We start from the raw sequence: 11,470 nt of genomic DNA on the forward strand, positions 1-11,470 counted from the left end.
GTATGTGTAGAAAGAGCAGTGTGTGGTGTCGCGTTGTCATCGTAGTTCTGTCTGTAATGAATGATATATAGCTACAATTTGAAAATGGAAGTCAGAAGATTAGGATATGAGTAGAAAATGCATAAAGTATAGCAAAGTAAAACCGATGTAGAGCATGGAGCAGGTATTTGTACTTAAAGTGCATTTTAGGGCATTGGCTTATCAGATGGCCCTGTGGCGCAACGGTAGTGCATCTGACTCCAGATCAGAAGGTTGCGTGTTCAAATCACATCGGGGTCACATCAAAGTTTTGCTGTTTTGCTTAAATTATGAAAAACATGTATGTGTAGAAAGAGTAGTGTGTGGTGTCGCGTTGTCATCGTAGTTCTGTCTGTAATGAATGATATATAGCTACAATTTGAAAATGGAAGTCAGAAGATTAGGATATGAGTAGAAAATGCATAAAGTATAGCAAAGTAAAGCCGATGTAGAGCATGGAGCAGATAATTGTACTTAAAGTGCATTATAGTGCATTGGCTTATCAGATGGCCCTGTGGCGCAACGGTAGCGCGTCAGACTCCAGATCAGAAGGTTGCGTGTTCAAATCACGTCGGGGTCACATCAAAGTTTTGCTGTTTTGCTTAAATTATGAAAAACATATATGTGTAGAAAGAGTAGTGTGTGGTGTCGCGTTGTCATCGTAGTTCTGTCTGTAATGAATGATATATAGCTACAATTTGAAAATGGAAGTCAGAAGATTAGGATATGAGTAGAAAATGGATAAAGTATAGCAAAGAAAAACCGATGTAGTGCATGGAGCAGGTATTTGTACTTAAAGTGCATTTTAGGGCATTGGCTTATCAGATGGCCCTGTGGCGCAACAGTAGCGCGTCTGACTCCAGATCAGAAGGTTGCGTGTTCAAATCACGTCGGGGTCACGTTCAAGTTTTGCTATTTTGAGCAGTAAATGAAAATTGTATTTAAGAAGAGGCGTGTGTTTACAGGTTGTCATCGTATTTCTCTCTGTATTTAATGATATCTTATTACAATTGGAAAGTCGATGTAAGAATAGGAAGACATGAGAGAAAAGCAGAAAAATGTTGTGTTATAAATGAAGCTGATGTAGAGCATGGAGACGATGTTTGTACATAAAGTACATTACTGTGCAGTACTTCAAGAGACGGCCCTGTGGCGCAACGGTAGTGCGTCTGACTCCAGATCAGAAGGTTGCGTGTTCAAATCACGTCGGGGTCACATCAAAGTTTTGCTGTTTTGCTTAAATTATGAAAAACATGTATGTGTAGAAAGAGTAGTGTGTGGTGTCGCGTTGTCATCGTAGTTCTGTCTGTAATGAATGATATATAGCTACAATTTGAAAATGGAAGTCAGAAGATTAGGATATGAGTAGAAAATGCATAAAGTATAGCAAAGTAAAGCCGATGTAGAGCATGGAGCAGATAATTGTACTTAAAGTGCATTATAGTGCATTGGCTTATCAGATGGCCCTGTGGCGCAACGGTAGCGCGTCTGACTCCAGATCAGAAGGTTGTGTGTTCAAATCACGTCGGGGTCACATCAAAGTTTTGCTGTTTTGCTTAAATTATGAAAAACATGTATGTGTAGAAAGAGTAGTGTGTGGTGTCGCGTTGTCATCGTAGTTCTGTCTGTAATGAATGATATATATATATACAATTTGAAAATGGAAGTCAGAAGATTAGGATATGAGTAGAAAATGCATAAAGTATAGCAAAGTAAAGCCGATGTAGAGCATGGAGCAGATAATTGTACTTAAAGTGCATTATAGTGCATTGGCTTATCAGATGGCCCTGTGGCGCAACGGTAGCGCGTCTGACTCCAGATCAGAAGGTTGCGTGTTCAAATCACGTCGGGGTCACATCAAAGTTTTGTTGTTTTGCTTAAATTATGAAACACATGTATGTGTAGAAAGAGTAGTGTGTGGTGTCGCGTTGTCATCGTAGTTCTGTCTGTAATGAATGATGTATAGCTACAATTTGAAAATGGAAGTCAGAAGATTAGGATATGAGTAGAAAATGGATAAAGTATAGCAAAGTAAAGCCGATGTAGAGCATGGAGCAGATAATTGTACTTATAGTGCATTATAGTGCATTGGCTTATCAGATGGCCCTGTGGCACAACGGTAGCGCGTCTGACTCCAGATCAGAAGGTTGCGTGTTCAAATCACGTCGGGGTCACGTTCAAGTTTTGCTATTTTGAGCAGTAAATGAAAATTGTATTTAAGAAGAGGCGTGTGTTTACAGGTTGTCATCGTATTTCTCTCTGTATTTAATGATATCTTATTACAATTGGAAAGTCGATGTAAGAATAGGAAGACATGAGAGAAAAGCAGAAAAATGATGTGTTATAAATGAAGCTGATGTAGAGCATGGAGACGATGTTTGTACATAAAGTACATTACTGTGCAGTACTTCAAGAGACGGCCCTGTGGCGCAACGGTAGTGCGTCTGACTCCAGATCAGAAGGTTGCGTGTTCAAATCACGTCGGGGTCACATGAAAGTTTTGCTGTTTTGCTTAAATTATGAAAAACATGTATGTGTAGAAAGAGTAGTGTGTGGTGTCGCGTTGTCATCGTAGTTCTGTCTGTAATGAATGATATATAGCTACAATTTGAAAATGGAAGTCAGAAGATTAGGACATGAGAGAAAATGCATAAAGTATAGCAAAGTAAAGCCGATGTAGAGCATGGAGCAGATAATTGTACTTAAAGTGCATTATAGTGCATTGGCTTATCAGATGGCCCTGTGGCGCAACGGTAGTGCGTCTGACTCCGGATCAGAGGGTTGCGTGTTCAAATCACGTTGGGGTCACATCAAAGTTTTGTTGTTTTGCTTAAATTATGAAAAACATGTATGTGTAGAAAGAGTAGTGTGTGGTGTCGCGTTGTCATCGTAGTTCTGTCTGTAATGAATGATATATAGCTACAATTTGAAAATGGAAGTCAGAAGATTAGGATATGAGTAGAAAATGCATAAAGTATAGCAAAGTAAAGCCGATGTAGAGCATGGAGCAGATAATTGTACTTAAAGTGCATTATAGTGCATTGGCTTATCAGATGGCCCTGTGGCGCAACGGTAGCGCGTCTGACTCCAGATCAGAAGGTTGCGTGTTCAAATCACGTCGGGGTCACGTTCAAGTTTTGCTATTTTGAGCAGTAAATGAAAATTGTATTTAAGAAGAGGCGTGTGTTTACAGGTTGTCATCGTATTTCTCTCTGTATTTAATGATATCTTATTACAATTGGAAAGTCGATGTAAGAATAGGAAGATATGAGAGAAAAGCAGAAAAATGTTGTGTTATAAATGAAGCTGATGTAGAGCATGGAGACGATGTTTGTACATAAAGTACATTACTGTGCAGTACTTCAAGAGACGGCCCTGTGGCGCAACGGTAGTGCGTCTGACTCCAGATCAGAAGGTTGCGTGTTCAAATCACGTCGGGGTCACATGAAAGTTTTGCTGTTTTGCTTAAATTATGAAAAACATGTATGTGTAGAAAGAGTAGTGTGTGGTGTCGCGTTGTCATCGTAGTTCTGTCTGTAATGAATGATATATAGCTACAATTTGAAAATGGAAGTCAGAAGATTAGGACATGAGAGAAAATGCATAAAGTATAGCAAAGTAAAGCCGATGTAGAGCATGGAGCAGATAATTGTACTTAAAGTGCATTATAGTGCATTGGCTTATCAGATGGCCCTGTGGCGCAACGGTAGTGCGTCTGACTCCAGATCAGAAGGTTGCGTGTTCAAATCACGTTGGGGTCACATGAAAGTTTTGCTGTTTTGCTTAAATTATGAAAAACATGTATGTGTAGAAAGAGTAGTGTGTGGTGTCGCGTTGTCATCGTAGTTCTGTCTGTAATGAATGATATATAGCTACAATTTGAAAATGGAAGTCAGAAGATTAGGATATGAGTAGAAAATGCATAAAGTATAGCAAAGTAAAACCGATGTAGAGCATGGAGCAGGTATTTGTACTTAAAGTGCATTTTAGGGCATTGGCTTATCAGATGGCCCTGTGGCGCAACGGTAGTGCGTCTGACTCCAGATCAGAAGGTTGCGTGTTCAAATCACATCGGGGTCACATGAAAGTTTTGCTGTTTTGCTTAAATTATGAAAAACATGTATGTGTAGAAAGAGTAGTGTGTGGTGTCGCGTTGTCATCGTAGTTCTGTCTGTAATGAATGATGTATAGCTACAATTTGAAAATGGAAGTCAGAAGATTAGGATATGAGTAGAAAATGCATAAAGTATAGCAAAGTAAAGCCGATGTAGAGCATGGAGCAGATAATTGTACTTAAAGTGCATTATAGTGCATTGGCTTATCAGATGGCCCTGTGGCGCAACGGTAGCGCGTCAGACTCCAGATCAGAAGGTTGCGTGTTCAAATCACGTCGGGGTCACATCAAAGTTTTGCTGTTTTGCTTAAATTATGAAAAACATATATGTGTAGAAAGAGTAGTGTGTGGTGTCGCGTTGTCATCGTAGTTCTGTCTGTAATGAATGATATATAGCTACAATTTGAAAATGGAAGTCAGAAGATTAGGATATGAGTAGAAAATGGATAAAGTATAGCAAAGAAAAACCGATGTAGTGCATGGAGCAGGTATTTGTACTTAAAGTGCATTTTAGGGCATTGGCTTATCAGATGGCCCTGTGGCGCAACAGTAGCGCGTCTGACTCCAGATCAGAAGGTTGCGTGTTCAAATCACGTCGGGGTCACGTTCAAGTTTTGCTATTTTGAGCAGTAAATGAAAATTGTATTTAAGAAGAGGCGTGTGTTTACAGGTTGTCATCGTATTTCTCTCTGTATTTAATGATATCTTATTACAATTGGAAAGTCGATGTAAGAATAGGAAGACATGAGAGAAAAGCAGAAAAATGTTGTGTTATAAATGAAGCTGATGTAGAGCATGGAGACGATGTTTGTACATAAAGTACATTACTGTGCAGTACTTCAAGAGACGGCCCTGTGGCGCAACGGTAGTGCGTCTGACTCCAGATCAGAAGGTTGCGTGTTCAAATCACGTCGGGGTCACATGAAAGTTTTGCTGTTTTGCTTAAATTATGAAAAACATGTATGTGTAGAAAGAGTAGTGTGTGGTGTCGCGTTGTCATCGTAGTTCTGTCTGTAATGAATGATATATAGCTACAATTTGAAAATGGAAGTCAGAAGATTAGGATATGAGTAGAAAATGCATAAAGTATAGCAAAGTAAAGCCGATGTAGAGCATGGAGCAGATAATTGTACTTAAAGTGCATTATAGTGCATTGGCTTATCAGATGGCCCTGTGGCGCAACGGTAGCGCGTCTGACTCCAGATCAGAAGGTTGTGTGTTCAAATCACGTCGGGGTCACATCAAAGTTTTGCTGTTTTGCTTAAATTATGAAAAACATGTATGTGTAGAAAGAGTAGTGTGTGGTGTCGCGTTGTCATCGTAGTTCTGTCTGTAATGAATGATATATATATATACAATTTGAAAATGGAAGTCAGAAGATTAGGATATGAGTAGAAAATGCATAAAGTATAGCAAAGTAAAGCCGATGTAGAGCATGGAGCAGAAAATTGTACTTAAAGTGCATTATAGTGCATTGGCTTATCAGATGGCCCTGTGGCGCAACGGTAGCGCGTCTGACTCCAGATCAGAAGGTTGCGTGTTCAAATCACGTCGGGGTCACATCAAAGTTTTGTTGTTTTGCTTAAATTATGAAACACATGTATGTGTAGAAAGAGTAGTGTGTGGTGTCGCGTTGTCATCGTAGTTCTGTCTGTAATGAATGATGTATAGCTACAATTTGAAAATGGAAGTCAGAAGATTAGGATATGAGTAGAAAATGGATAAAGTATAGCAAAGTAAAGCCGATGTAGAGCATGGAGCAGATAATTGTACTTAAAGTGCATTATAGTGCATTGGCTTATCAGATGGCCCTGTGGCACAACGGTAGCGCGTCTGACTCCAGATCAGAAGGTTGCGTGTTCAAATCACGTCGGGGTCACGTTCAAGTTTTGCTATTTTGAGCAGTAAATGAAAATTGTATTTAAGAAGAGGCGTGTGTTTACAGGTTGTCATCGTATTTCTCTCTGTATTTAATGATATCTTATTACAATTGGAAAGTCGATGTAAGAATAGGAAGACATGAGAGAAAAGCAGAAAAATGATGTGTTATAAATGAAGCTGATGTAGAGCATGGAGACGATGTTTGTACATAAAGTACATTACTGTGCAGTACTTCAAGAGACGGCCCTGTGGCGCAACGGTAGTGCGTCTGACTCCAGATCAGAAGGTTGCGTGTTCAAATCACGTCGGGGTCACATCAAAGTTTTGCTGTTTTGCTTAAATTATGAAAAACATGTATGTGTAGAAAGAGTAGTGTGTGGTGTCGCGTTGTCATCGTAGTTCTGTCTGTAATGAATGATATATAGCTACAATTTGAAAATGGAAGTCAGAAGATTAGGACATGAGAGAAAATGCATAAAGTATAGCAAAGTAAAGCCGATGTAGAGCATGGAGCAGATAATTGTACTTAAAGTGCATTATAGTGCATTGGCTTATCAGATGGCCCTGTGGCGCAACGGTAGTGCGTCTGACTCCAGATCAGAGGGTTGCGTGTTCAAATCACGTTGGGGTCACATCAAAGTTTTGTTGTTTTGCTTAAATTATGAAAAACATGTATGTGTAGAAAGAGTAGTGTGTGGTGTCGCGTTGTCATCGTAGTTCTGTCTGTAATGAATGATATATAGCTACAATTTGAAAATGGAAGTCAGAAGATTAGGATATGAGTAGAAAATGCATAAAGTATAGCAAAGTAAAGCCGATGTAGAGCATGGAGCAGATAATTGTACTTAAAGTGCATTATAGTGCATTGGCTTATCAGATGGCCCTGTGGCGCAACGGTAGCGCGTCTGACTCCAGATCAGAAGGTTGCGTGTTCAAATCACGTCGGGGTCACATCAAAGTTTTGCTGTTTTGCTTAAATTATGAAAAACATGTATGTGTAGAAAGAGTAGTGTGTGGTGTCGCGTTGTCATCGTAGTTCTGTCTGTAATGAATGATATATATATATACAATTTGAAAATGGAAGTCAGAAGATTAGGATATGAGTAGAAAATGCATAAAGTATAGCAAAGTAAAGCCGATGTAGAGCATGGAGCAGATAATTGTACTTAAAGTGCATTATAGTGCATTGGCTTATCAGATGGCCCTGTGGCGCAACGGTAGCGCGTCTGACTCCAGATCAGAAGGTTGCGTGTTCAAATCACGTCGGGGTCACATCAAAGTTTTGTTGTTTTGCTTAAATTATGAAACACATGTATGTGTAGAAAGAGTAGTGTGTGGTGTCGCGTTGTCATCGTAGTTCTGTCTGTAATGAATGATGTATAGCTACAATTTGAAAATGGAAGTCAGAAGATTAGGATATGAGTAGAAAATGGATAAAGTATAGCAAAGTAAAGCCGATGTAGAGCATGGAGCAGATAATTGTACTTAAAGTGCATTATAGTGCATTGGCTTATCAGATGGCCCTGTGGCACAACGGTAGCGCGTCTGACTCCAGATCAGAAGGTTGCGTGTTCAAATCACGTCGGGGTCACGTTCAAGTTTTGCTATTTTGAGCAGTAAATGAAAATTGTATTTAAGAAGAGGCGTGTGTTTACAGGTTGTCATCGTATTTCTCTCTGTATTTAATGATATCTTATTACAATTGGAAAGTCGATGTAAGAATAGGAAGACATGAGAGAAAAGCAGAAAAATGATGTGTTATAAATGAAGCTGATGTAGAGCATGGAGACGATGTTTGTACATAAAGTACATTACTGTGCAGTACTTCAAGAGACGGCCCTGTGGCGCAACGGTAGTGCGTCTGACTCCAGATCAGAAGGTTGCGTGTTCAAATCACGTCGGGGTCACATCAAAGTTTTGCTGTTTTGCTTAAATTATGAAAAACATGTATGTGTAGAAAGAGTAGTGTGTGGTGTCGCGTTGTCATCGTAGTTCTGTCTGTAATGAATGATATATAGCTACAATTTGAAAATGGAAGTCAGAAGATTAGGACATGAGAGAAAATGCATAAAGTATAGCAAAGTAAAGCCGATGTAGAGCATGGAGCAGATAATTGTACTTAAAGTGCATTATAGTGCATTGGCTTATCAGATGGCCCTGTGGCGCAACGGTAGTGCGTCTGACTCCAGATCAGAGGGTTGCGTGTTCAAATCACGTTGGGGTCACATCAAAGTTTTGTTGTTTTGCTTAAATTATGAAAAACATGTATGTGTAGAAAGAGTAGTGTGTGGTGTCGCGTTGTCATCGTAGTTCTGTCTGTAATGAATGATATATAGCTACAATTTGAAAATGGAAGTCAGAAGATTAGGATATGAGTAGAAAATGCATAAAGTATAGCAAAGTAAAGCCGATGTAGAGCATGGAGCAGATAATTGTACTTAAAGTGCATTATAGTGCATTGGCTTATCAGATGGCCCTGTGGCGCAACGGTAGCGCGTCTGACTCCAGATCAGAAGGTTGCGTGTTCAAATCACGTCGGGGTCACATCAAAGTTTTGCTGTTTTGCTTAAATTATGAAAAACATGTATGTGTAGAAAGAGTAGTGTGTGGTGTCGCGTTGTCATCGTAGTTCTGTCTGTAATGAATGATATATATATATACAATTTGAAAATGGAAGTCAGAAGATTAGGATATGAGTAGAAAATGGATAAAGTATAGCAAAGTAAAGCCGATGTAGAGCATGGAGCAGATAATTGTACTTAAAGTGCATTATAGTGCATTGGCTTATCAGATGGCCCTGTGGCGCAACGGTAGCGCGTCTGACTCCAGATCAGAAGGTTGCGTGTTCAAATCACGTCGGGGTCACATCAAAGTTTTGCTGTTTTGCTTAAATTATGAAAAACATGTATGTGTAGAAAGAGTAGTGTGTGGTGTCGCGTTGTCATCGTAGTTCTGTCTGTAATGAATGATATATATATATACAATTTGAAAATGGAAGTCAGAAGATTAGGATATGAGTAGAAAATGCATAAAGTATAGCAAAGTAAAGCCGATGTAGAGCATGGAGCAGATAATAGTACTTAAAGTGCATTATAGTGCATTGGCTTATCAGATGGCCCTGTGGCGCAACGGTAGCGCGTCTGACTCCAGATCAGAAGGTTGCGTGTTCAAATCACGTCGGGGTCACATCAAAGTTTTGTTGGTTTGCTTAAATTATGAAACACATGTATGTGTAGAAAGAGTAGTGTGTGGTGTCGCGTTGTCATCGTAGTTCTGTCTGTAATGAATGATATATAGCTACAATTTGAAAATGGAAGTCAGAAGATTAGGATATGAGTAGAAAATGGATAAAGTATAGCAAAGTAAAGCCGATGTAGAGCATGGAGCAGATAATTGTACTTAAAGTGCATTATAGTGCATTGGCTTATCAGATGGCCCTGTGTCGCAACGGTAGCGCGTCTGACTCCAGATCAGAAGGTTGCGTGTTCAAATCACGTCGGGGTCACGTTCAAGTTTTGCTATTTTGAGCAGTAAATGAAAATTGTATTTAAGAAGAGGCGTGTGTTTACAGGTTGTCATCGTATTTCTCTCTGTATTTAATGATATCTTATTACAATTGGAAAGTCGATGTAAGAATAGGAAGACATGAGAGAAAAGCAGAAAAATGTTGTGTTATAAATGAAGCTGATGTAGAGCATGGAGACGATGTTTGTACATAAAGTACATTACTGTGCAGTACTTCAAGAGACGGCCCTGTGGCGCAACGGTAGTGTGTCTGACTCCAGATCAGAAGGTTGCGTGTTCAAATCACGTCGGGGTCACATCAAAGTTTTGCTGTTTTGCTTAAATTATGAAAAACATGTATGTGTAGAAAGAGTAGTGTGTGGTGTCGCGTTGTCATCGTAGTTCTGTCTGTAATGAATGATATATAGCTACAATTTGAAAATGGAAGTCAGAAGATTAGGACATGAGAGAAAATGCATAAAGTATATAGCAAAGTAAAGCCGATGTAGAGCATGGAGCAGATAATTGTACTTAAAGTGCATTATAGTGCATTGGCTTATCAGATGGCCCTGTGGCGCAACGGTAGTGCGTCTGACTCCAGATCAGAGGGTTGCGTGTTCAAATCACGTCGGGGTCACATCAAAGTTTTGTTGTTTTGCTTAAATTATGAAAAACATGTATGTGTAGAAAGAGTAGTGTGTGGTGTCGCGTTGTCATCGTAGTTCTGTCTGTAATGAATGATATATAGCTACAATTTGAAAATGGAAGTCAGAAGATTAGGATATGAGTAGAAAATGCATAAAGTATAGCAAAGTAAAGCCGATGTAGAGCATGGAGCAGATAATTGTACTTAAAGTGCATTATAGTGCATTGGCTTATCAGATGGCCCTGTGGCGCAACGGTAGCGCGTCTGACTCCAGATCAGAAGGTTGCGTGTTCAAATCACGTCGGGGTCACATCAAAGTTTTGTTGTTTTGCTTAAATTATGAAAAACATGTATGTGTAGAAAGAGTAGTGTGTGGTGTCGCGTTGTCATCGTAGTTCTGTCTGTAATGAATGATATATAGCTACAATTTGAAAATGGAAGTCAGAAGATTAGGATATGAGTAGAAAATGCATAAAGTATAGCAAAGTAAAGCCGATGTAGAGCATGGAGCAGATAATTGTACTTAAAGTGCATTATAGTGCATTGGCTTATCAGATGGCCCTGTGGCGCAACGGTAGCGCGTCTGACTCCAGATCAGAAGGTTGCGTGTTCAAATCACGTCGGGGTCACGTTCAAGTTTTGCTATTTTGAGCAGTAAATGAAAATTGTATTTAAGAAGAGGCGTGTGTTTACAGGTTGTCATCGTATTTCTCTCTGTATTTAATGATATCTTGTTACAATTGGAAAGTCGATGTAAGAATAGGAAGACATGAGAGAAAAGCAGAAAAATGTTGTGTTATAAATGAAGCTGATGTAGAGCATGGAGACGATGTTTGTACATAAAGTACATTACTGTGCAGTACTTCAAGAGACGGCCCTGTGGCGCAACGGTAGTGCGTCTGACTCCAGATCAGAAGGTTGCGTGTTCAAATCACGTCGGGGTCACATCAAAGTTTTGCTGTTTTGCTTAAATTATGAAAAACATGTATGTGTAGAAAGAGTAGTGTGTGGTGTCGCGTTGTCATCGTAGTTCTGTCTGTAATGAATGATATATAGCTACAATTTGAAAATGGAAGTCAGAAGATTAGGATATGAGTAGAAAATGCATAAAGTATAGCAAAGTAAAACCGATGTAGAGCATGGAGCAGGTATTTGTACTTAAAGTGCATTTTAGGGCATTGGCTTATCAGATGGCCTTGTGGCGCAACAGTAGCGCGTCTGACTCCAGATCAGAAGGTTGCGTGTTCAAATCACGTCGGGGTCACGTTCAAGTTTTGCTATTTTGAGCAGTAAATGAAAATTGTATT

The 11,470-nt window shown here is 39.5% G+C and overlaps 1 non-coding gene across 1 annotated transcript; it reads left to right on the forward strand.

The window, feature by feature from the left end:
* Nucleotides 1-2,754: 2,754 nt before the first annotated feature.
* On the forward strand, nucleotides 2,755-2,826 carry Trnar-ccg (transfer RNA arginine (anticodon CCG)). The gene has a single exon. It is a non-coding gene; the product is annotated as a tRNA-Arg (tRNA).
* The last annotated feature ends 8,644 nt before the right edge of the window (nucleotides 2,827-11,470 follow it).

The sequence above is a fragment of the Haliotis asinina genome, chromosome 2 (assembly GCF_037392515.1).
Source record: "Haliotis asinina isolate JCU_RB_2024 chromosome 2, JCU_Hal_asi_v2, whole genome shotgun sequence".
In the NCBI taxonomy this organism is placed as follows: domain Eukaryota; kingdom Metazoa; phylum Mollusca; class Gastropoda; order Lepetellida; family Haliotidae; genus Haliotis; species Haliotis asinina.